Source organism: Pelecanus crispus, chromosome 12 (genome assembly GCF_030463565.1).
Source record: "Pelecanus crispus isolate bPelCri1 chromosome 12, bPelCri1.pri, whole genome shotgun sequence".
Taxonomy (NCBI): Eukaryota; Metazoa; Chordata; class Aves; order Pelecaniformes; family Pelecanidae; genus Pelecanus; species Pelecanus crispus.
In genome coordinates, this window is record NC_134654.1 from 16,661,422 (window position 1) to 16,684,564 (window position 23,143).

Consider the following 23,143-nt stretch of genomic DNA (forward strand, 5'->3'; position numbering starts at 1 on the left):
CGTTGCATGGGGTTGTCGTGATGGAAGTGTAGGACCGGGCACTTGGCCTTGTTGAACCTCATACAATTGGCCTCAGCCCATCAATTCAGCCTGTCCAGATCCCCCTGCAGGGCCATCCTACCCTGGAGGAGATCAACACTCCCACCCAGTGGGAGTTCCACAGTTAATTGCACATTGTATGAAGAATCACCATTTCTTAATTATTTCAAACCTGCTACCCAACTAATTTGAAGACAACACACTGTTGTAAACTGAGAAACACTCATTGATTCTTTCCTATTGAACTTCTGTATACGCATCCTCATTTTATTGACCTTTGTCACATTCCCTCTCAGTTATCTCTTTTTAGGATTTCAGTCTTAATCAGTTTTCTTTTTAAGATTTTGATCTTGGTCTGTTTGACATAAACTACTAATATGGACCCCTTCTACTCATCCTTTTCTGAACCATTTCCAGTTCTGCCATGCCTTTTCGTGACCAAGCAATCAGAAGCGTGCACTGAAATGTGGGAGCACTCTGGATTTCTGTAGTGGCAAAGTAGTGTTTTCTATTTCTTTCTCTCTTCCTTTATGGATAATTCTTCACATTCAGTGGAGTTTTATTGGCCCACTGCAGAGCCCTGCGCTGTTCGACTCTGACTCCCAGCCGTCTTTCCTTAGTGCTGGAAGATAGTTCAAAGGCCATCACTGCGCATACAAAGTTAAGCCTGCTTTTCCCTCAGTGCATGACTTTCTACATAGATATTTGAATTATGCATGCTACTTTATTACACAGTCATTTAGTACAATTAGGTCCTTGTACAGCTGCCTTCAGTAAATTTTGTTTTCTAGTACTATGAATAATAAAGTATCTGCAGACTACATCTCTTTATTATACAGTCCCTTCTCCGGATCCATTATGAATATGCTGAAGAGTCCAAGTCACTGCACAGAGCCCTGGGACCTCCTTTCATTTATTCCAGCCCATTGCTTCCTCTTCTAATGAGTTTTTAGTCCATGCAAGGGATTTCTCTCTTATCCCATTGCTTCAGTGAAGCAGCGTGTTTAAAGTTTTTTTAAAATCCCAGTCCTTATCTGATTATTCATTGATTCCTCCAGAATCCTCCAGTGGATTTCTCTGCATTGAAGCTCTTCACCATTGTATCATGTTTATTGCTTGTCTGCTGATTCTGTTCTTCATTATCATCTCTACTGATTGCCTGCAGTGGAGATCAAGTGTACTGCTCTGCAGTTTCTCACATCTGGGCCATACAATTGTAAAAGAAATTATGTAGTACTTATTACTGACTTTGTCACTTGTACCAAGGAAATTTTTTTTCAAGATGATCCACTTCATGGTTAGTAATTCAGCAATTTCTTAGGTAAATTTGTCCTGTCTCTGCTGATCTGTTACTATTCATCTTATTGAGTTGTTCAAAAGCCTGTTCTGCTAACTCCTAAGTCTGAGACAGTTCCTCTATTTCATGTGCCATCAAGATAGTTGAGCACATCCCTAAGCACCTTCATTTAGCTTTAATGCCCTTCTCTCCCTAGAAGCTTTTATACCTTGGTCAGCTATTGGTGCTACATTTTCTGACTGGTGTTCTGTTCTTCATGAATTTAAAAGGGATTTACTGGTAGTTTATGATGCCTTTAGCAGGTTGTTCCTCAAAGTCTCCTTTTGGCTTTTGCCAGAGCTCTACTACTTCCTGGTCTTTGAAAACCTCAACACTCTTTGGCTATTTTGCTGGTTTTGGTCTAGTTCTTAAGACATATATGTTTCCTCTGAGCATTCCTCACACTGTCTTTAAACAATTTGCATGCCACCAATAGATATTTTTTATCCTGCTCAGGGAAATGCTTCACACAACACATTAACTTTTTTCTTTTGGGGTTTGGTTTTTTTTTTTTCTTTTTTCATGTGAAGAGAATAACTTTCTTACCAGAAAAGAAATCTCTGTGGGAAGCCCTGTTTCTAATGACATCCTCCTTAATTTTATTTTCTAGATAAAATCCACAAATCTGCATGTTGAGTCTGAAAAACCCAAATCACAAGCCTGCAAGAAGCTAACCTAAAACCTTGTGGAAAATGGTGATACTGGAGGGGCGTTTCACTGGTCTTAACCTTCCTAGCTAGGCTCACTTCAGCAGCAAGGAGAGGGTGTGCTGGAGAGTACTTACAGGGTCTGACTGTGTGCATGGGGAGCTGTAATTGAGAGCTGGGGTGGTCTGGAGGTTTGGGTGACATTAGAAGAACTGGATCTTGGCGGTGTCAGAAGCAGGTGTGTGACAAGCCAGTCACATGAAGGAAGGAAGGGTGTCAACTGTTCTAGCAGTATTTGGGCACCACAATGAATTTACATTCCCCTAACATAATTTATGACTTTATTTCTTCTATGCACTGCAGCATAACTTCAAAAGAGATGCTGAAAACATCCCACCCACTATGATCATTCCAGGTCCTGCATATCAGGCTGGAGGGTCACCTATATCAGTGAGTGGCTGCTTAAGAAAAGTGTCCATGAGGATAGAGCAGGCTTGGCCTCCCTCAGGCTGAGGATCAGATGCCACCATGTGGACATCAGAGGGGAGGTAACAGAGGTCATTACCTACCAAAACCACATTTTTGACCCAGAGGATCTGCCTGTAATATTGCTGGTGTGGGTGCCCGCAGGTGTATCTGAGGACCTGTGCCAGCCCAGGAGATGCAGCACTCCTCCATTCCATGCGTGTCATGTACAGGTGACTGTCCCAGAGGTTGCCCAGGCAATAGGAGAGGGGTCAGGGAGGTGGCAGACTCAGCAGGGTGCAATTGTCTCTCAGTATCGTGAGGGAGCGGCTATGAAGTGTGGCGAGTGGGCAGGAAAATTGCCTTGAAACAAAAGTGATGGCTGAGCTTTGTGTTTAAGGACTGTATGCTAAAAGAGAACATCATTCCCCATTCTTGATAGCCATGCCTGAGTTGCTCTCACTAAGGGAAGCTGACTTAAAATGCTGTAAGCCCACCTTGGATTTATTCATGTTTTGCCCTTGAAATCAACTCCAAAGAGCAGGTTTTGTGAGTGAGAAGCTGCCTCAGTACTGAAGTCCACAGGGCATATGCTATGCTGGGAAAAGCAGAGCAGGGCCCTTGGGGCCCTCCTTGAAGGCTCTGATAAGACCACAAAGTCAGAGCTTATCTCCTCTACTTACCAAATTGATCCATCTTCCCCAGTTGATCCCTCTGGTCCCCGGTTCCCTGGGCTTTCTTGGGCTAGCTGTCTTCAGGCTAGGTGTCTGGCAGTGTCTGGTTCTCAAATGTTTGCTCTGATGCCTCTGGGGGCTGCCCCAGCACCTAGGGCCATGTGCAGAGAGCCCTTGTGGTCTTGGTTATCACCTTTTTGGGGTGTGTCCCCTTTAGTTGACACAGAATATGCCATTCCTTCCAGACACTGAAGGAACTGCTTGGTCTGACAAGATCAGCTTTTCAAAGCACTCTGGGTGGGTTCAATTGGAGATTAAAGTCCTGAATCTACATGTACACTGGGTGTTGAACTCTTGCTGTGAACAAATATATTTGGTTTGATATGTGGATGTAAGCAGTGCCATTGCAATGCTCTGTTATCCCCCACCAGCCTCCAGCCTGGCTCCAGATGGGTACAGATCTCTCATAGATCCCCTATCTCCTAGCCCTGTCCAGGTATCTCACATAACCTCCCAAAGGGCACTGGATACCTATAGTTTGGTACGTAACCTGAATTTAACTTTAATGGGAGTTTGGCACCCTGCTAACATAGATATCTACATGTAGACATACAAATGTAGGTGTCTTAAGATGTGATTCAGCCTCCTCTGGTTAATTATAGAAGACTATTAGGGATGGTGATGCATGTTTTGTAATTTATGGATAGCTTCTATGCTGCTGAAGTTAATCAAAATTATGCAGAGCAATTAGAGTGACAGGAGACTATTTGTGAAAGTGAGATTTGTTTTATTCTTCTTTGTTAAAGGCTACAAATACCTTAGAGTTGCAGGAGCTTGGCTGAGGGCCCCATTTCTCCACCTCTGTCCAGGGCTTGGTGATGCCATCTTGACATGCAAAGATCTCATAGAAACCTGCCAAACTTCAGTGAATTTTTTGGTTTTTCCCACCCATTTCATTTCATCCTCATTTTAGCCTCAGAGATGTGGTGGAGAAGAGAGGGAGGAGGCAGTTATGACAATCTGGGGAAGTCGGCAGTTCCCTGGCACTGATGAGGAGCAGAGCAGGTGAAGTTTGCCTGGTAGAGTTGGGGCAGTGTTAATATTTTTGGAAGCATAGAAGAGTGATTTTCCAATCACATGGTTTGGGGAATATGACTCATGCTTCCCAGTCTCCTGAAAGTACTGCAAAGTCTGGTCTGTATTGCAGGTTTTGTGGGATGCATCCCAGTGGGTCTTCGTGCTGTGGTTGTTCCCATTAAGCTGCTTCCCTGAAGATGAGCTGTCAGTCTGCTCCTTCTAAGTGCCTGTGTTGCATTCAGTAGTCACATTGCTCCTCCTTCCCACGCTGTCGTGTTTTACAGTCAGGGACCCTGCAGGGACCCTGTATGGGACAGTATGGAAAATGAAAGCAGCTTCCCACTGACCAGTAACACACCAATGCAAAATCAGGAATGACTGGGACTCCCAGTCTAGCGTGTTGGCCCTGTAGCCATACTCCACGCTCTCTTAGGACAGCAGCACATCTGGAACATTTGAACAGTGTGGTGACATTGCTTGTTCTGTCTGCTGGCCTTTAAGAGCATAGATTGCACTGAGAAAATCAGCCAAATTGCTTTGTTTCAATAGCAGAGAAATTAAAAATAGCCAGTGGGTAACTGCTCTGTGATAATGTTCTGTGTTTCAAAATTTTTGTTTACATCATAATGAAAGGGAAAAAAAAATTCCAAATGGTTGGACATTTTCTTGCTTATCGCAATTGCTTCAACATTCATTTGCAAAGTGAAAAAAGGGTGTTTCAACACGAGTTTCTTCACTAAGGGAACCTTGAAACTCAGAAATCCTCTGCCAAAACTATGCTAAAGCTGGTATGTATCCACAGAATATTCAGGCTTTCAACTAAGCAGTGTGTTTTCATGGAAATGTGTTTTGTCAAATGTTCCTACCAGTTCTAATTGAAACTTGTTCCTTCATCAAGATGTCAAGATGCAAACATTTTCTTTTGACAGCATTCAGATATAGGGTATGGTGATATAAACCCATATGTAAGCAGAATGCCTCAAAAAATTAAAAAAAGGAATGTTTTGTCAGTATTGAAATGAAATCAGAAAGTCGGTTCTCCCTTTTCCTGTCAAATGCCGTAGGAATGGAGATGTTACCACAAATATTTCCACTTTGACAAAATGGTGAGTCTGTGATGGAAACTCATGCTACCAAAATTGTTGTGACTGGCTCTATTAATGACAACAGAGCAGGACCATAGAAAAATCTGTACAAACCCTGGAGGTCCCTGCCACTCCCTCTCTGCCATCAGCCATTGCTGATATTGGGCTTTTGTCAAATAGCAGCAGCGGCAGAGCCTGACATCCAAATCACAGTTCCGAAGGCACAGGTGGAGTTGCCCAGAAGTAAAGACAGTGCAGATGGGTGGTGATTATACACAGGTCTGCAAATGCTTCAGAGTTGCAGGGACTGCAGGGAGCTGTGAGTGTATCCAAGCTGTCAAGGATAGATGTGAGCGGGTGTAGCTAGTGACAGCCGCATGCTGATGTTTCAGAGATGATGTCTTTATTACACTGTGGCCAGCCTTCCTCTAGACTAGCCTTCAGTTTCAGCTCTTCCTGCATCTGTGGCAGGGAAGATTTGCTGCCTCTCAAGTGCATTTGTAGATGAGGGGTTAGGGTGGCAAGGAGGGCAGGCGGGAGGGTGTGACAAGTGTGTGAGTGGTACCAGGGAGATGGAGGTGACAGCATGGAGCGGGAGCAGTCACAGGGTGTCACACACCACACACGGCTTCACTCTTCTCTGTTAACAGGTAGATGGAAATGGAACATGACAAAGTATTTGTGAGAGTAATTGTCTGTTACAGTGAGGGGACCATAATAAACACCTTGCCCTGCAGGGACTCTGCATGCAGCTCAGATATGTAACGTCACCTGGCCTGTGTCTTTCCACAGAGTGACACTGCTTTAGTCCTGGGAGACAGTATGAGGCCAGGGTCTAATCTCCAGCATCTATTCCAAACCATTGTCACTAATCCCCTAAAGAGATGGGGAAATAAACTCTCAGACACAGTCTGTTCTTTCCAAAGAGGGGAGAAAGGTCTCCCTTTCTGGACATGGGGTCTTTTGAAAATCATAATAATCATAAAAAGATAAAATCACTCAGGTGAGAAGGGACCTCAGGAGGTTTCTAGTCCACCTTCTGTTCCAAGAAGGATTGACACTGAATTCAGACTAGGTTGTGCAGGCTTGCTCCAGGCAAGTCTTGAAAACCTCCAGAGACAGAAACCGCACAGCCTGTCCTCTGTTCCAATGATCTGCAGTTCTCATGGGGAAGCATTTTTTCTTTACCTGGTCAGAAACACCCCTTCTAAAATTTATGACAATTATATTTTGTTCTTCTGACATGCATGTCCATAAGGAACCTGGATCCCATCTTCTTGGTAACATCCTCACAGGTACTGGGCAGGTCTCTGAAGCCTTCTCTTCTCCCAGCTGGACAGGGCCAGTTCCTCCACCTCTTTTCATATCATACAGGGTCAAGCCCCTTGACCATCTTGCATTTACTCTGGTTGATCAATGTCTGGGAGGCCCAAAACTGGGCACAATATTTGATATATAATCTAATGAATACTAACTAAAAGGGGGTAATAATATCTTTGGCTCTACTGACTATGCTCCTGTTAGCAAAGCCCAGGATGCTGTTAGCTTTCAATGCTGCCAGGGCACACTGCTGACTCGTTTTTATCCTATTGTGCACCAAACTCCCATCTCCTAGTTAGCAGAACCACTATCCATCCAGTCAGCCCCCAGCCCATAACCAGTACAGGGAGTCACGGTATCCCAAGTGCAGGACTTCGCCTTTGTCTTTGTTTCATGAGGTTCCTGTTGGCCCATTCCTCTAACCTGTCCAGGTCCCTCTAAATGGTGGCCCTGCTGCTGACCGTATCAGCTGCTCCCTCATGGTTGAACTCATCTGCAAATCTGATGAGAGTCTCTTCCTGTGAATCATTAATAATGGTATTAAACAGGAAAAGAAAGACCCCTAGGGTACTCCATGTATAAGTGGCCTCCAGGTAGGGTATACACCTCATTCTTTGAGCCCGATGGTCCAGACAGCTTTTCAAAATGAGACATTCCACACCTGTGTGTCATACAAAGACCTTCTATCCACCATGGATATGGAGGTGTGGAGAGATGAATGAATCTGTCTTGAGCTGAGACCTTTGGGTGAATATTGATTAGTACCAAGGTTGTATCACTGTCTGCCAAAGCACCACCCTTCTGCAAAGAGAAATGGAAACCTCATGAGAAGTTTGTGTCTGATCAGAAGCTCAGTACTGGAGAAAATGGCATAGCTGCTCTATGCTACAGTGATTTCTAAGCGACCAGGGCCTGTGTGAGCATTAGCTGTATCCTGAGCTATGCCTTTCTTTACAAAATTCTCAAGCAAGGCAGATCTGATTGTTTCTTTACTATTGCAATAAATGTGAAAGCATTGTATAATTACCTGCTAAAGGCTCACAGAAGTTGTATAACTTCTCAGGCTTTGGAGAGTATAAAAATGATTTTTTGCAGAGATGATTTATGGAGGAAAGTTATTGATAAATGATAATAATAAACAATGTGTATTAGATAAAAAGTCCCTGCTCACTAAATTAAGGTGGAGGGGAGCCGGGGAAGGTGCAGTCATTGCATAGCTGTCCGGAGCTCCTGCTATATTAGCTGCAGGATATGAAAGTCTCAGTTGTCAAGTGGCTGTGCTCTCTTAGTGCTTGTATTTATCAAGACGTGCTTCAAAAGTGCAGGTGGACAGCGTAGCCCAGAGGACTGCAGGCTGCAGAGGATGTAGCTGGGTTTAGTCTGTATCTGTTTGGATGTTATTGAGATCCTGCTGCTGCTTTGTGGATCACTGTAGGGCAAAGCAGAGCAAACTCTCAGGTACTGCACATTACGTAAGTGTGCTGAAGTCAGTGGAGCTGAACTGCTGGTCATCAGTGTTTGATTCAGACTAACAATTCAGAGCAACATTCTCACTTATATGGGTGTTCTTATTCTCTTTTTTTTCTTTTCTTTTTTTGGTATTTTTTGTATTTTTAATTACAAGGGCTATTAAACTTTATGAATATAGTATCTTTGCTCCTTGCGTTCACGTTATTTCACTTGAAAACATATTAGTGATGGAAGAATCTCTAAAGGTTTTCTCATTCCAGTAAATACCTGGAAGAAATCCAGATAAAAATTGTAGTCTCTCAGGTTCCTTAAATGTGTACAAAATACGAAACCAGGTTTCCATCTGATCTTGGCTCTCAATCATCTGCTGACCCCAAACTCAGTCCTCCCAGATTTCTCAGAAGAGTCAGTTTAATGGCCGGGACTATGGCTATCTCATAGACTTTTGAGTATTTGCACTTTTGCCAAGGAAATGGCCAAATCCTATGACTTGACATAAGGAGCAGAAAGTTCCCAAGTCTTGAACTGCCCCTGACACAGGTGGATCTGGCTAAGTTGGCTTTCTTGCAGATTTGGACAGACCTGATTGATTGCCCAGATAAAAGGAAGAATTAGAAGAAACAAGCCTTTGAATGTTATTAGACCTTTTATCAAGATTTTCAAGAAAGGACTCCTCATATAGGTAACCTCAGTGACATTGATACCCAAATGAGTTCATCCAGCTCTTTACCTGGGGTATTAAATCCTGCTCATCATGTTGCCTGGGTGTTCCTTCCCAGAAGACTTTCTTCCAGCTTGTTTATTTGCTGGGGGTGGACATGGAGGCTGCAGCAATACAGTTTGAAAGCCACAGGGTTTCACATCATAACAAAACTACTGCATTTACTGCAGTCACTGTAGACCTGTCCCTTTGTTCATGCTTAATACAGAGAAAGCTGCTGCAGCCTTTACTGAATAGAGACGTTAATAAACTGACATGTCAGCCAAGAAGCAAATCCAGTTCTTGGGGAGCTGTACAAACCTGGCGTTTTGTCCACTGCTGTTTTGTGTGGGGGCCTGGCGGGATTTTTCAGAGTGCTGGTGTCTATGCATGTGTTTGCATTGCTGCAACAGTTGGCCAGAGCACTAAGACAAGCCACTTATTCCCTATAAAGCTAGCAAGCAGTGTGTCACATGGAGACAGCTCTGAAGCAGAGACATAAGGAAGACATCATGGAGTAATTGCTAATTTTCCTCTTGAGTTCATTCATTTTCCTGTGTGAGCAGTGGCATGTCTGGGTAAGCTGGCAGTCACTATGTTCCCCACCCATGCAGGCCAACTGGACAAGCTAACACTGTTTTCTTCCTGGAGTGACACCACAGTGAACATGAATAGCAGTCGTATAATCTGGATGCTGACAGTCATGCAGCCAACTGACAATCAAAGCAGAGAAACTGTAATCCAAAGCCAACTGGTAATGGTCTCTAACTCCAGTATGAGCAGACAGTCATGCCAAGGAAATGCACATGAGAAGGCAAGGGCTTTCAAATCTTTCCTTCTTAAGTCTTTATTTGCTTTAAGTCTTCTAAGGCAAATAAAGATATTTGCTAAATATCCTACCTAGAGACAACAGAAGGGCCAAAGCAGAGCTCCCAGCTACTGTTTTTGACCTGCCAGAAGCTTTACACAGGATCCAGTTGCTATCTTTGACCCCATCACTCAGAAGGTCACTACTGTCTGTGCTGAGGAATCCCCAGACATTTTGGAGAGGCTTCTTACTTTCTGTCGAGATCCAGCAGGAAATTTCTAAAGCTGTAGAGCAAAGGAAGCAGCTTCTCCCACAGTTTTCCAGCATGGTCCTTCCTTGGCAGGATGTTTCCTGAGACAGAAAGAAAGACAGTGCTGGAGCCTTATTTCAGTGTTGGATCTCTTGGGAAACTAACCCAGCACAGTGATTTGGCTCCACCAGGGCTGTCAGAGAAGGATGCGAGAGAGATGGTTTTTCTTCAGGATTAGACACACAGTAGTTGGTTGGCTTCTGCTTGATGAGAGGCCTGGTGTTGCCTGAGGACTTGTGTAGAGAGGCCGGACTGCTGCAGCTGTGCCTGTGGGATGGACCATCCAGGTCTCAACCCCTTTTTAGTGGGAAGAAAGCTGGCCATGCATTCCCCCTAAACAGCTTACAGAGCCAATCCATGTGGCAGGTGACTTCCTAGCACTAACAAGAGCCCCATGTGTTCTCACTGACATACCATGCTAGACACATCCCAGCAATAAATACTACCTGTACTGCTAATCAAGAAAAATGTTTCCAGAGCCACTGAGCTTTCCTGCCCACTGCACACGAGCAGTGCTGAGGGCTCTGTGACAATAGTTACAGAAAAAGCCTTTTACCCTCCTGTGCTTTATTATGCATGGGAAGTGCCTGCCGGCAGCAGCTCCTGATTTTCCCAGTCACCTTCATATGTGTAGCAAGGATGGAGGAAAGTTGCTGCTCATTGTCAGACACCATCTGGGGCCATCCATGGGGAGAAGGTCAGGAAGGAGATGAGCCTTGCATTTGGGGTTTTGCTTTGATGAGGTGGACAAGAAGAAAACAGTTGTTAGTGTATATAAAGCTAGAAACAGGCAGATCTAAAACATCAGCAGTTTGGAAAAACTCTCAGGAGAGAAAGTCAGCTGTAGAGTTGTCTATAAAAGTGGGAGAGGACAAATAAGAGGGATGAGTGGAATTAGCTGTATGAATTTATCTTTGGGAACTAACCATTATGAACGTGGCTAAATTAGGACATGCTCCTGCTTCGAATCTGAGTTCTGGTTTTGTTTTCTACTGTGTGACACCATGTGGCATGTCAGGAGGCTGGCCTTGTGTACCAGGGAGTATTGGAGCTCAGATGTTAGGCGAGATGATAGATATCCCAGGACACACAGTGTGCCATATCATTTGAGAGCAGTTTGAGGTATATACGGAGATAACCAGAGTTGGATTTCAAGAACTCATCACCCATAGCAGATTCTGATGTTCAGAGATGTGTCCTCTAATGAAAACCTTGGAGAGGTTGTCTAGTGTTGACTGACAGGCACCACAGCTTGCTCTGTGTGTTGAGTGGTCCTGCTGGGACATGGCACTAAGGCAGGAGGTGACAGTTTCAGAATATGTCCTCCCTGAGGCAAGACGGCTCTTTGAGGCTGGTTACTGGCAGCAGAAGCTAGCCCAGCATCACTAGTCTACACAAGACACCAGAGCACAACAGGATGCTCCATACCATTGGCATACCTCCCAATGCCTCTCTCCAGATCATGTTTTACCTTGCTGACTACAGATGCCCATGGCAACAAGAGGCCACTGGGATCTTGAGCTAATGCAGTCTGCAAAATAGACTTAGGTTCAAGATTTTAAAAGGAAAACCTGAATGCACATTTTCATTTCAGAAAAGACAAAAATATTGGCTAGGCCACAGAGATTTTTCTTTTCCTTTTTTCATCTCTTAGCAAAGAACAATCTGTTTGGATTTGTCTTTCTTTGGCCAGGCTGGGAATAATTATTTATTAGTGCAATTGGTTTCAGTTTGATCAATGAACTGTAAAATGAATGCCTTACAGAGGTCTAGTTGGCCATTTTTTGTGTGATGGACAGTCCACAGCTCCAGCTGCATCCTTGTCCCAGGAGCAGGGAGGTCTGTGAGGTAGGGGTCTTGGGTGCATTAATTCTTTTTTCAGAAGTCTGTATCTGAACTGAGAGAAAGCATCACAGGAAAAGTGTCACTAAAGCTGCATTAACAACACTTTTTGGTGTTGAATTATGATAATATTTTTAAGCCTTTATGATAGCTCTACCTGGAGCTATCATAAAGCAGTAAAGAAGCCATAAATGTGATAAGAAAGAATTCTTTCCTGACATGCAGCCAGGCTGATTTTACAGCTACAATTCATGTTAAGTGTGCATTCATTAAATTATTCGGAGATGATAATGTCTCCTCTTCATAATTCTTAATCACCATGCCAATATGATTCTGCTTACACTGGCTAAAGAGTAGCTGAGGGAGAAATGCATTTTGGCAGGGCAAGGATCACTAACAGTTTGCAGTAATGGTAGATTAATTAGTGACAGATTATGATGGAGTGTGTACCAGAGTAAACACGGCTTCTATCTCAGCACTGGAAGGGCTCAACATGGTCAGCATTGTAACAAGAAGCACCTCAATGCCTTACATCATAAGATGGATGGAGTCCCTCCTTAATGTTGCCCTCTGCATAGCTCCAATATAATAAGACATTTATAGAGGATAGAGAAGAATCTCTGTTGCCAAAAAATCATTGGGTCAGAAGAGACTTTTGATAGAAAATAATATGTTTCTCTGAGGAATACATTTATTCTCCTGATCAGTGCTTCCAAGGCATCCACTCTGGTGCGTGACTTACACCCATTACTATTCTGCTTCATCTGTCCAGCCCAGGAAAGGTGAATTGGTAGTGACTCAGTGGGTGACAGGCAGCTTGTGCGCTTGTGAGTGCCATATGCCACACATTGTGGTGCGATCTTCTCCAGAGTTACAGGGCTATTTCCTTGGTCTCCCTTGTCTCTCTGGAGGGGTTGTATCAAATGTCGTGCTTGACTGAAGATCACATGTGCTCCATCTAAACCATATGGTCATACTGTCTTATCCACATTCACTCACACCTGCCTCATACTTTCCTAGACTCTTACATGTGAATTTTGGCTAAACCTTTTTACTTGCTGGTCTAATACTAATTCTGGACCTATCCATAGCAGGATTCATGCCTTGCATTTGAAGGGCAACAGTTCTATGAACTCCTCAAGAAAAACTGATCCCAGACCTCAGTCCAAGTTCTGAACTTGGAAATCAGAAGTGTGGACCTTGCAGGTCAAATTACTGCTGGTGAAGAAATCAATGAGATCAAGTGTGGTGACTCTAAAGGGTACTTTCATTTTTTCCATGGTGGCACCAGTCCTGGAGTCATGGTCCTGGAATAAGAGCAGAGGTTTAAATCTGTTCTCAGGATTCTGCACATGGACACCAGTGGCCAGTTCCCAAAGTGTGAGTAACAGGGGCTGAAAGGAGACTATTCATTCTGGCAGCAGATCTTTCCAAAGCACTTGCAATGCAACCGTCGATGGTGTAACAGCTCTGCAAGGACTGTTTGTGTTTGCATGTTCAAGAGGGAAAGTGCCCTATATATGTCTTAGCATGGAGTGGTAAGTCTATCCTTGACCTTCCTGTGTGTGTTTTAACCTAACTGCTGTGTCCATGTCTTGAGCACCCAATAACCCATCCCTCCTTAATTAGGTACTTATGTTCCCTATATCGTCATGACAGGGATAGGTGCCTTTGAAGGAATCTGGAGAAGATCCTGTCTCCCTAGGTGGATAGGATGTGTTTGCATAGCACCCCTCCCCACTGACCAGTAAGGAATAGATGCACTTTTCTCAGAAGGATGGTGTTCCTCTGCTACCTTTTGTAACAGCGTCCAGTTTCGTTTCCTTTTTTTAATCAAGGCTCTAGCTTTCGGATAGTCCCAATGCATATTATCATTCAGCTCCTGACCAGAAGTCTCAAACCCTTGTCCTGCAAGGGCTAACCAAGACACTGCTCCAGTGAGTAAAACTCCCCTTTTCTAAGAAAGGTCATGACAAACCTTTCTCTCCAGCATGCACAAGTATGACAAGAACCAGGAATGGAATGTGAAACACAAGCGAATCTGGACCCAAAATGAGGTTCAAACATTAATATGTCCCCTGGAAGAACCCTCCAATGCCCTTTCCTTGCTGTACCTGCCTGAACAATCCTTTCCCTTTGAGACATCTTGCCCAGGTCTCTGTGCTTCAACACCAGCAACCCTTTTAGAGCATGTCACCAGGAATCCACAGCTCTTTTTAGTTTCATGATAAATGGAAAACCTTGAGCTTCAGCTTAAAAAAAAAAAAAAAATTAAAAATGCCCCGCAGGAAATGTCTTCCTTGGGGCCTCATTACTCTCCACTCTGATTGCCTGCAGGAACATCACTCACCTTGTAATGAAACCCAAAGGGAGGAATGAGTTCTGCTTGGGAGAAAATCACATGTGGTTTCCATCTGGCCTCACAGGTGAGCTGCATGGTGTGTTCACTGGCTGCACTGAGAAACAAGTTAATTATGAAGCCCCCTGGTAAGCACTGATTTTTCCTAATGTGGAAGAAAGGGTCCATCCCACCCCATTCAGTGTACCCATCAGAGGGCTTGATGGGGCACCCACACCTCACTCCTCTTCAGCACGTGATTAAATGGTCTATATGTCATCCCATTTTTTCCTGGTAAGAAAGCATGAAGACTGCTATACTCCTTTATGCAAGACTGAAATCCAGCAGCAGGTGTTGGCAAAACTTCCAATGTGAATGGCCAGCAGCACAGCGCTTGTCAGAGTGGGGCAGGACAGTGCTGTCAACAAGTGTGTGCAGAAATGAGCTTGCTCGCTCTGTGACATTTCCTTGGCTGGAGTCCACGAAGCCTCTTGCAAGACCTGCTTAGGAATTTTCTGCCAAATGTGTTTCCACTGGGAAACGTGGTTCCAATACCTGTTTTCATTTTTCTGAAAAGACATTCAGTTTTCCCTTGGGTTGGGGGTAGAATATTTGACCTATATCAGATTATTTCATTTCTTTATTCAGACTGAAATGCTTTGTATCAAACTAGTTCAGAATCCTATCAAACAGCATTTCTCTGCTGCTTGCTGTCTGGCAGGAGCTGCTCTGTACCAAATCCCCATCTCCTCCTGTAGGCTGGGTTTTCAGAAAGACCCCCTCACCTTGAACATGCCATGGTCTGTGCTGTACAGGGACCAGAGGAGCCATATGACTGATGACCAGGAGCCACAGTCAGGCTGGTGGGCAGGGGAAAGGGGAAAAAGGTTATCAGCCCCCATAAAACAATGTTGTATGAGTTTACTTGAAGCCAATGCGCTGATCATTTCCATAGGCAAGAGTGACATTTTCCAACTTCAGGAGTGGCAAAATTATCAGCTGTGATCCCATGACTTAAAGCACTGGCAAAGGATGCTCTGGAATTTTTGGGGCCCTGGGATGGTGATAATTAAGCAGATGCAGAGATAAATCAGGTGGTTGTCCTGGGCTGCTGCTGTTCAGGAGGTACTGCATGGAATTTTCTGAAAACCAACACAGGAAATTTCAGACTGCCTTAGGAAAGGGATTTGAGCTGCAATCTTCCTCAGTGTGGAGTCTAAGAGAGCTTAAAGCTATTCTCATGGTAGATGTGTGAAAGTCTGGTCACATCTCCCAGTAATGCAGTGGAAATGTAGTTTTCTGCCCTGACTTATTTCCTTGTGTTTGAGATGCTAAAAAGCAGCTGGTTCACAGAAGACCAAAACTTGGACTGCTCTGGAAAGGAGGTTGTGTGCTCTTCCACTGAGCTCCCCCAGCATCTGGGCTTTCTTCAGAGTCTTTGCTTTTATTATAAGCTATGATCCTTCTCTTTGTATGATAAAGGATAGTGGTGGTTTAGCCCCAACCAGCAACTAAGCACCATGCAGCCACTCACTCGCTCCCCCTACCCCCGATTAGACGTTCATACTGGCCATATGGGACTGTTAAAGGGTGAGCGAGTCTTGCTGATCACTCCCTGGCTCTCTAGTTGACAAATCAGGTTATGGATAGGAATCAGGGAGTCTCAGTTGGTGTGATATTGCTGCCGGTGCACTGTTGTGGTAACGATCAGCACCTGTTGTTCCTCGACCCTCAGCAACCTGAGGGTCCTCTGAGAGACTGGGCAAGGTGGACAGCTGTTTAATTTCCTCCGTTTCCAAGGCAGCTATACCAAAAGCCCACTGATATCCTTTTGAGTCCTTGAAATACCCTCTCCTGAGGTAGTCTATGCCAAGGATGCACGGAGCGTCTGGGCCAGTCACAATGCGGTGCTTCTGCCACTCATTCCCAGTAAGTCTCACTTCAGCCTCCAATAGAGTTAGCTGTTGGGATCCCCCTGTCACTCCAGAAATACGGGTGGGTTCTGCCCCTGTATCTCAATGGCATTAGGGTATACTGTGCACCAGTGTCCACTAGAGCCTTATACTCCTGTGGGTCTGATGTGCCAGGCCATTGAATCCACACAGTCCAGTAAACCCAGTTGTCCCTTTCTTCCACCTGGCTGGAGGCAGGGCCCCTCTAGTCTTGGTCATAGTATTTGTTGTTCAATTCTTGTGAATGTGAATCCAAAGTCCCTTGATTAAGATCAGAAGTAAAATTATCCCTCTTACTCTGTCTGGGGAACTGCTCACTGGAGCTGCAGTTTTCCTGGAGGAACTGCCTTTTGTAATAGTTTTTACTTGCAACCCACGCACCCGTGCCTCTAGGGTTGAGGTGGATTTTCCATCCCACTTCCTCATGTCCTCTCCGTGGTCACACAGGTAAAACCACAGGGTGCCTGGTGGTGTGTATCCTCTCCATCCTCTCTCTTGAGCATAAGGACGTTGACTCCTAATGGCTGAGATACTGGTACAGGTGGGGAGTAGGACATATCCTCTCTGAGTTGCTGAAACTCTCGGCACAGTTTTTCAGACAGTTTTTCCACAGCTGAGACACAGGCCCGTAGGGAGGAAGAGATACTTTCTTCATATTCCCGGAGTCGGTTAGCCACTTCATCCATCTTTGGGGCCTCTTCATCTTTCCAGGCCAGTATTGCCAATGAGTTGGCATACGATGATGGTGCACTCTGTACCACCTTCCTCCTCATGGGTCGTGTGCACCTGACTTCATCTGGATCTGTGGGTTACTATAAATCACCTCCAGCATGCCTAATTCCCTCAGGTACTGGATACCTTTCTCTGCGGTGGTCCATTTGCCTGGGTGGTATATAACACCATCGTTGAAGGGATACCTTTCCTTCATGCTTGACAGAAGTCACCTCCAGAGGCTGAGGGTTTGTGCCCCTTTTCCAATTACTTTGTCAATGCCCCCTTCCCTAGAAAGGGATCCCAGCTGCTTGGCTTCCTTACCCTCTAAATGCAGGCTACTGGCCCCGTTATCCCATCATTGAGCAGCCAGGTGATGATGTGCTCGCCTGGATGACAACTGAAATCTTTTTGCATATCTCACAGCTCACTCAGGGATAGGGATCAGGTGGTTACCATCTCATTTATGGGTTTTTCCTTCTCTGGTTCTCGTGATGGCCCTGGTTCATCTACATCCCTTACTAAATGAGCCGATTTTCTCGTGTATTTTTTCTTCTGTATAGGGGCAACAGATACCAGCACTAGTTGGTTCTCTGGTTTAACCCCAGTGCCTGTCACTGGGGTTGGAGTAGCTGCAGTGCCTGTAGCAGGGGTTGGAGCGGCCACAGTGCTTGTTGTTTTGTCATCAGATCCAGAGACCTTCTCTTTCTTTTGAGGGTACTGAATAGTGTTGAACAGGGCTTGATAAGCGTGGGCCAGCCCCCAGCATGTTGCAATGATTTGTGTCTCTCTGGGGTTGCCAGGGTGACAACATACTTTTTCCAAATACTTTACTAATTCTTCAGGATTCTGCACTTGTTCAGGGGTGAAGTTCCAAAACACTGGAGGTCCCCACTGTCCTAGGTACTTGCCCATACTATCCCACACACCCTGCCACTCATAACTCTCCAGCCTTGGGGCAGGTCTCTGGATGATATTCTTAAATTGCTTACTAACCTTTGTCAAAATCGAAACAATATTCCCAAGAAGTATCAATAGAAGTATCTTAACTGCTGAGGGATGTTCAAGATACGGAAAAGTTATTGAAATGAAGGAGGAAATGCCATAGAAGAAGGTAGCGAAGGTGCCATTCTGTATTTCCTCCACAACAAGCCTCTCAGAGGAAGAGGTATAATTGCTAACTCTCTCCATGAGGTAGCACCCAAAGTACAGTAATGACTTCTGTATGAAACCCAAATACCAAAGAATGCTCAAGGTCAGAGTTTTGATAAGGAAACTCCCAAACAAAATATCATTAATCACTGCAGAGCATAGCACACTGCACAAACGAACACCAAGCTTTAACATGTACTGCAAAAAAAAGAACATGGTGCAGATCAGATGAACTAATATCGTGACCAGCAACTGTTAACAGACTCCTTAATCATAGAATCATAGAACCGTTTAGGTTGGAAAAGACCTTTAAGATCATCCAGTCCAACCATTAACCTACACTACCAAGTCTACTCTAAGCCAATCAAGGGTAGACTAGACTAAACCATGTCCCGAAGTGCCACATCTACCTGTTTTTTGAACACTTCCAGGGATGGTGACTCCACCACCTCTCTGGGCAGCCTGTTCCAATTCTCTGGTTAATCTGTTATTATCTCAAACCCTTCGAGCCCCACATTGGGCGCCAGAAAAGGACTGTTGTGGTTTAGCCCCAGCCAGCAACTAAGCACCACGCAGCCACTCGCTCACTCCCCCTACCCTGATAGGATGGGGGAGAGAATCGGAGGAGTAAGAGTGAGAAGAACTCCTGGGTTGAGATAAGAACAGTTGCATAATTGAAATAAAGTAAAATAGTAATGATAATAATAGCATAATAATAATTATAATAATATACAAACACAAAGTGATGCACAATGCAATTGCTCACCACCCGCCAACAAATACCCAGACAGACAAACTCCCCACAGTTTATATACTAAACATGACATCATATGGTATGGAAGAGCCCTTTGGTCAGTTTGGATCAACTATTCTGTCTGTGCCCCCTCCCAGTTTCTTGTGTACCTGGCAGAGCATGGGAAGCTGAAAAGTCCTTGACCTACTGTAAGCACTACTTAGCAACAGCTAAACCATCAGTGTTATCAACATTCTTCTCCTATTAAATGCAAAACACAGCACTATGCCTGCTACTAGGAAGAAAATGAACTCTATCCCAGCCAAAACCAGGACAAGGATACATCAAGGGACACAGAGCCATCAGGGTACAAAGCTGAACCTCCTGTATGTGCCTACTGGGACCTAGAGATCTTTATCCCTTTATTTGAGATACTAAAGATTGGACCTAGCTCTCCTCCCAAGCACAGAGCCAGTTCTGCAATTCCACATACCATGGAAAGGTTCAAAACCCTGGACAGGATCCCAGTGTACCCAGCAGTTTGTCAGGTGTTTGATTTTTGTGTTAGAGGTAGGTTTAATCCCTGAACTTGGTCTGTCAAATAAGAGCTTGGGTTAGATGTAGTCCTGCGGTCACCTGTAATTTTGCCTCATGCATTTGACACAGTTGCAACTTACTGGAATAAATGAGCTGAAACTCAGCCCGAGTCCTGCATCCCCTTTTCCAAACTGGTCCTTGGGGGAACCTGAAGCTCAAAATGAAATTCCAGGATATCTGAGCCTTCCATGAGTGGTGGTCAGAATTGATTCATTGGCTTTGCTTTACAGATGGAGGAAGCAGCATCCAGGTATTTTTTTCTGTTTGATTTAATGTCACTCTGTCAGTAACTGATCTCAGCAGAATTATAATCAAACATAAATGAGAGTGTCTAGACAGGGTTTTGCATAGTTTAACAACATACTTCCACTTAATTTGGTGTTGGTTTATGCATGGACCCACAAGGAAGGACAGGCACAAACAGTTATTTCCATCAGAAGTGGCATTGGACCAAATATCCTCACATTGCAAAAATCCTAGTGAGTGAGCACCTCACCAAAAGCAGAACCTGCTTTGGACCTCTGGCACCAGAAAAGGTAACTGAAGAGAGAGCAAGGAGCTGGGCAGGTGACAATGAACTGTGTCTCTTCAGTCTCTCACATTAAATAGGGGGAGCTTCTGTAATGGACTGCAACAGTGGCCTCTCACAAAAGTAAAGATGCTCACCCACTGATGCAGAGGAAGGTTTCCCCTTGACCTGGGTGGATATTAGCCACCTTGCCCTTTACACTAGGTAATAGTGACTATTCTCCAAGGAGGACACAGATCCTTGCTTTATTCTTGCCTCAACCTCAGATGGGGAGGGAGGATACAGGACCTAGCAAGCAAAGAAAGAAATAACATGCACATTTAATAGAGTATAAACAAACTCATCTGCCAGTGGAGCATGCCAATTAGCTTAATGAGATTTCTTGGAATGAGAAAATATTACTTATTTCATTAACTGCATGACAATTGTGCTCCTAAATGAATCAAGAAATAAATCTAAGAATTAAGATGTAAAAAATAAAATGTTAATAAAATAACCACTGCCAGAAAAGTGCTTTAACCCAGGAAATTAGGTTAGGTTTAATATCCAGTAATATTTTATGAAAGAAATTACATGAAGGATCTGGAATGTGATTGCTTGCTTCTCAGATAAGCTGTGAAGAGCTTCTCCCCCCATGTCCGCCAGCACTAAGGATTTCTTCTGTAGCAGTTGGACCACAAGCTGAACCTGGGCCCTGCAAGGGGAACAGGAGGGGTGATGGCCCACAGTATGAGGCATTTTACAGCACTTAGAGCAGCAGTGCTTTTGAGCTTGTGTCTATCAACAGCACCTTCATCACGGGGGTGAGGGGTGTGAGCAAAGAGCTGAGGGCATGGCTTGGGGCAGGGCTGTTTCAATAGACTTGGTCCTCTGGGACCTGCCATGTGGGTATCCAGAGATGCTAGTGGATTTGTCAGTGGTTCAGACACCTCCTTTCCTGGACCACAGGTGATATATGGAGACGGGCTAGTTTGCTTTGACAGTGGAGAGCAGCAAGTTGCTAGGTTTGGGATTCAGCTGGTAGGCTAGTAGAATTTGATGAATAATAGGAAAATTACTCTGTGAATAATGGGCATATTGGATGAATAATCTCTTGGCAAATAATATCTGGTCTGCTTGAGCTGTCAGCAAGGGACATGTGCTGCTGCGTATGCTGTGGGAAGGCATTGGGTAGTCTGCTGCTTCAAATTTAAGCTTTGCTAGACACAGCCAAACAAAATCCATATGGTTTATGAATAGAAAAGATTTTCATCCTGTTAAAAAAATGCAAATGTGTAATCAATGGTTATGTTGAGCTTCCGTGTAAGAAAGTGAGTTAAAATTAAACTGAACAGTCTGATTTCACTCTGTAATGGGACTAAAAGGAAAAATGCAAACAAACAAGGTCAGGACCTGCACTTTAATACACCAGAAGGTGCAGAACATCAGTTACCTTAGCAGAGCTCAGAGCCTCCCTTCACCTCCAGAAATAGGGGACCAGCAATGGAAGTCCTCAGAGCATTTCTGTGCTGTTTAAGCATGACCCAGGGGCCATGCGAAAGGCATAGTCCTCAGGGCTTCACCCCACACATGCTGCAGGGTGGGAGGTCTGAGCATCCGCCAAACTGACCCAGAACATGGAGCACTGTCTGAAAGCAAACTGGAAATTCTGCAGTAAGAGCCCACAGACATGGGGAATCTAATTCCTGTGTGAAATGCACAGTATTTAATGTGGCTGGGGAATGGACCCTTTGGGATTTACTGAGCATATCTGCACTGCAGGCTGAATCAGCCCCTGCTGTCCAGAAGAGCCTGCTCTGCTCTCATCCACCCCGAGCCTGTTGAGCTGGCAGCTCATTGCACACACAGGGTAACCCCCGGACAAGTTGAAGCCTTCTCCCACTCTCATTGCCTGTCTGCTTCATACTCTGGATGTAGCTGAATGGAAAAAAAAGGCTTGACTGCAGGGACTCTTCCTCTGGCGTTGCCCTCATTGCTTGAGCCTCCCCCATCTTCCTGCTCCTTTCTGGTTTTCTGCAGATGCTGTGTCACTTTGTATCACTCTGCTTCATGTTTAACCCTTTCCCATAGATTCCTCAAAGCTGTTGTTGTACAGCTACCTTGACTATGCTAAGCTAGGGTGAGCAAACATTTATTTCAGTTGCTTGTGACTTAAAGAAAAGAATCAGGATCTTTGCTGGAAAGCAGGAATCTACATCATGGTGATGCACTGTTGAAGTGACACTATGTTTGGGGGTGGGTCAAACTGGTTTCCAGGCCAAAATCACAGCCAAATTATGTCTTTTCTCTAACAGAGTCTGGAAAATTGAAAAAGTGCTCGCTGGTGTCCCCAGCACAGAGCCCACTGCTTGGTCCAGGCTCACAGCCCGTGGGCTGACGTCCAAGGACATGAGATGAGGTCATGGCACCACAGCACAGTCAACTGTCACCGGCTCCTCCATCAGCTGAGGCCCAATATCTTCTGCAAAGTTTGTTTCCATTCCCTATCTTGTTTCTGGATTTTGTGTGTGTGCAAGCACTGATGCTGTGCAAGCACTGAGGTCTTCAGCCAGTGCTCTACCAGATCCCACAGTAGAGGCAGAGCTGGAAATCAAACCTGTGAGTCAGACAGCAGTTCCAGATATGAGTGGACTTCAGTGCCCCCATTTCTGCTGAGCCTGTCTGCATTAATGGCTTTAATTTTTCTGCTGCACATTGTACTCTACTAATGATAGTTATGAGTTTCACCCTGCACTGCGTTTTCAATGAACTGCTCTGGGTAATGTACACTTTGAAAATGACAGCCAGTAGCTGCAGTGTTTATTTGGTCCCCTGAGATCCCTATTTGTTTAATAAACTTGTATTTTTCTGAAGAGCACAGCCCAGTGTGGAGGTAATCTTAAAGGGAAAAAATGCCTGTGAACAGAACCAATTAAATATCAGAAAATACAAAGCATTCTGAAACATGAATGACAGCCACCTGATAAAAAATCCACAAAGAGATTTTAATTATAATTGATTGCAATAGGCAAAAATAAACATCTAAAAATTCAAGATTAAATCCTTCAATCAATACAAAACTTCACACTGATAGAGCACTCTTCTTCCTTTCTGACATTGGCCCAGTCCTTCTCTGAAGGCCCCTTGGAACATATAGGCAAAGAGAAAAAGAGCTGATGCATCAGATTTCACAGCCAGATGTAACCAAATGCCCTCACTCCACCAGTATCTCCTCATGTCTATGACCTCTCAGTTCCATGGCAGCAAAGCATTTTCAGTTTGACTGAATCGATTCGCAAAACATCAGTGTCCTGGGTCCCTTCCTTCTGATGTTCACCTGCCACCTTGCCAGGCTTCTGAGCACAGAAAATATTTGCTC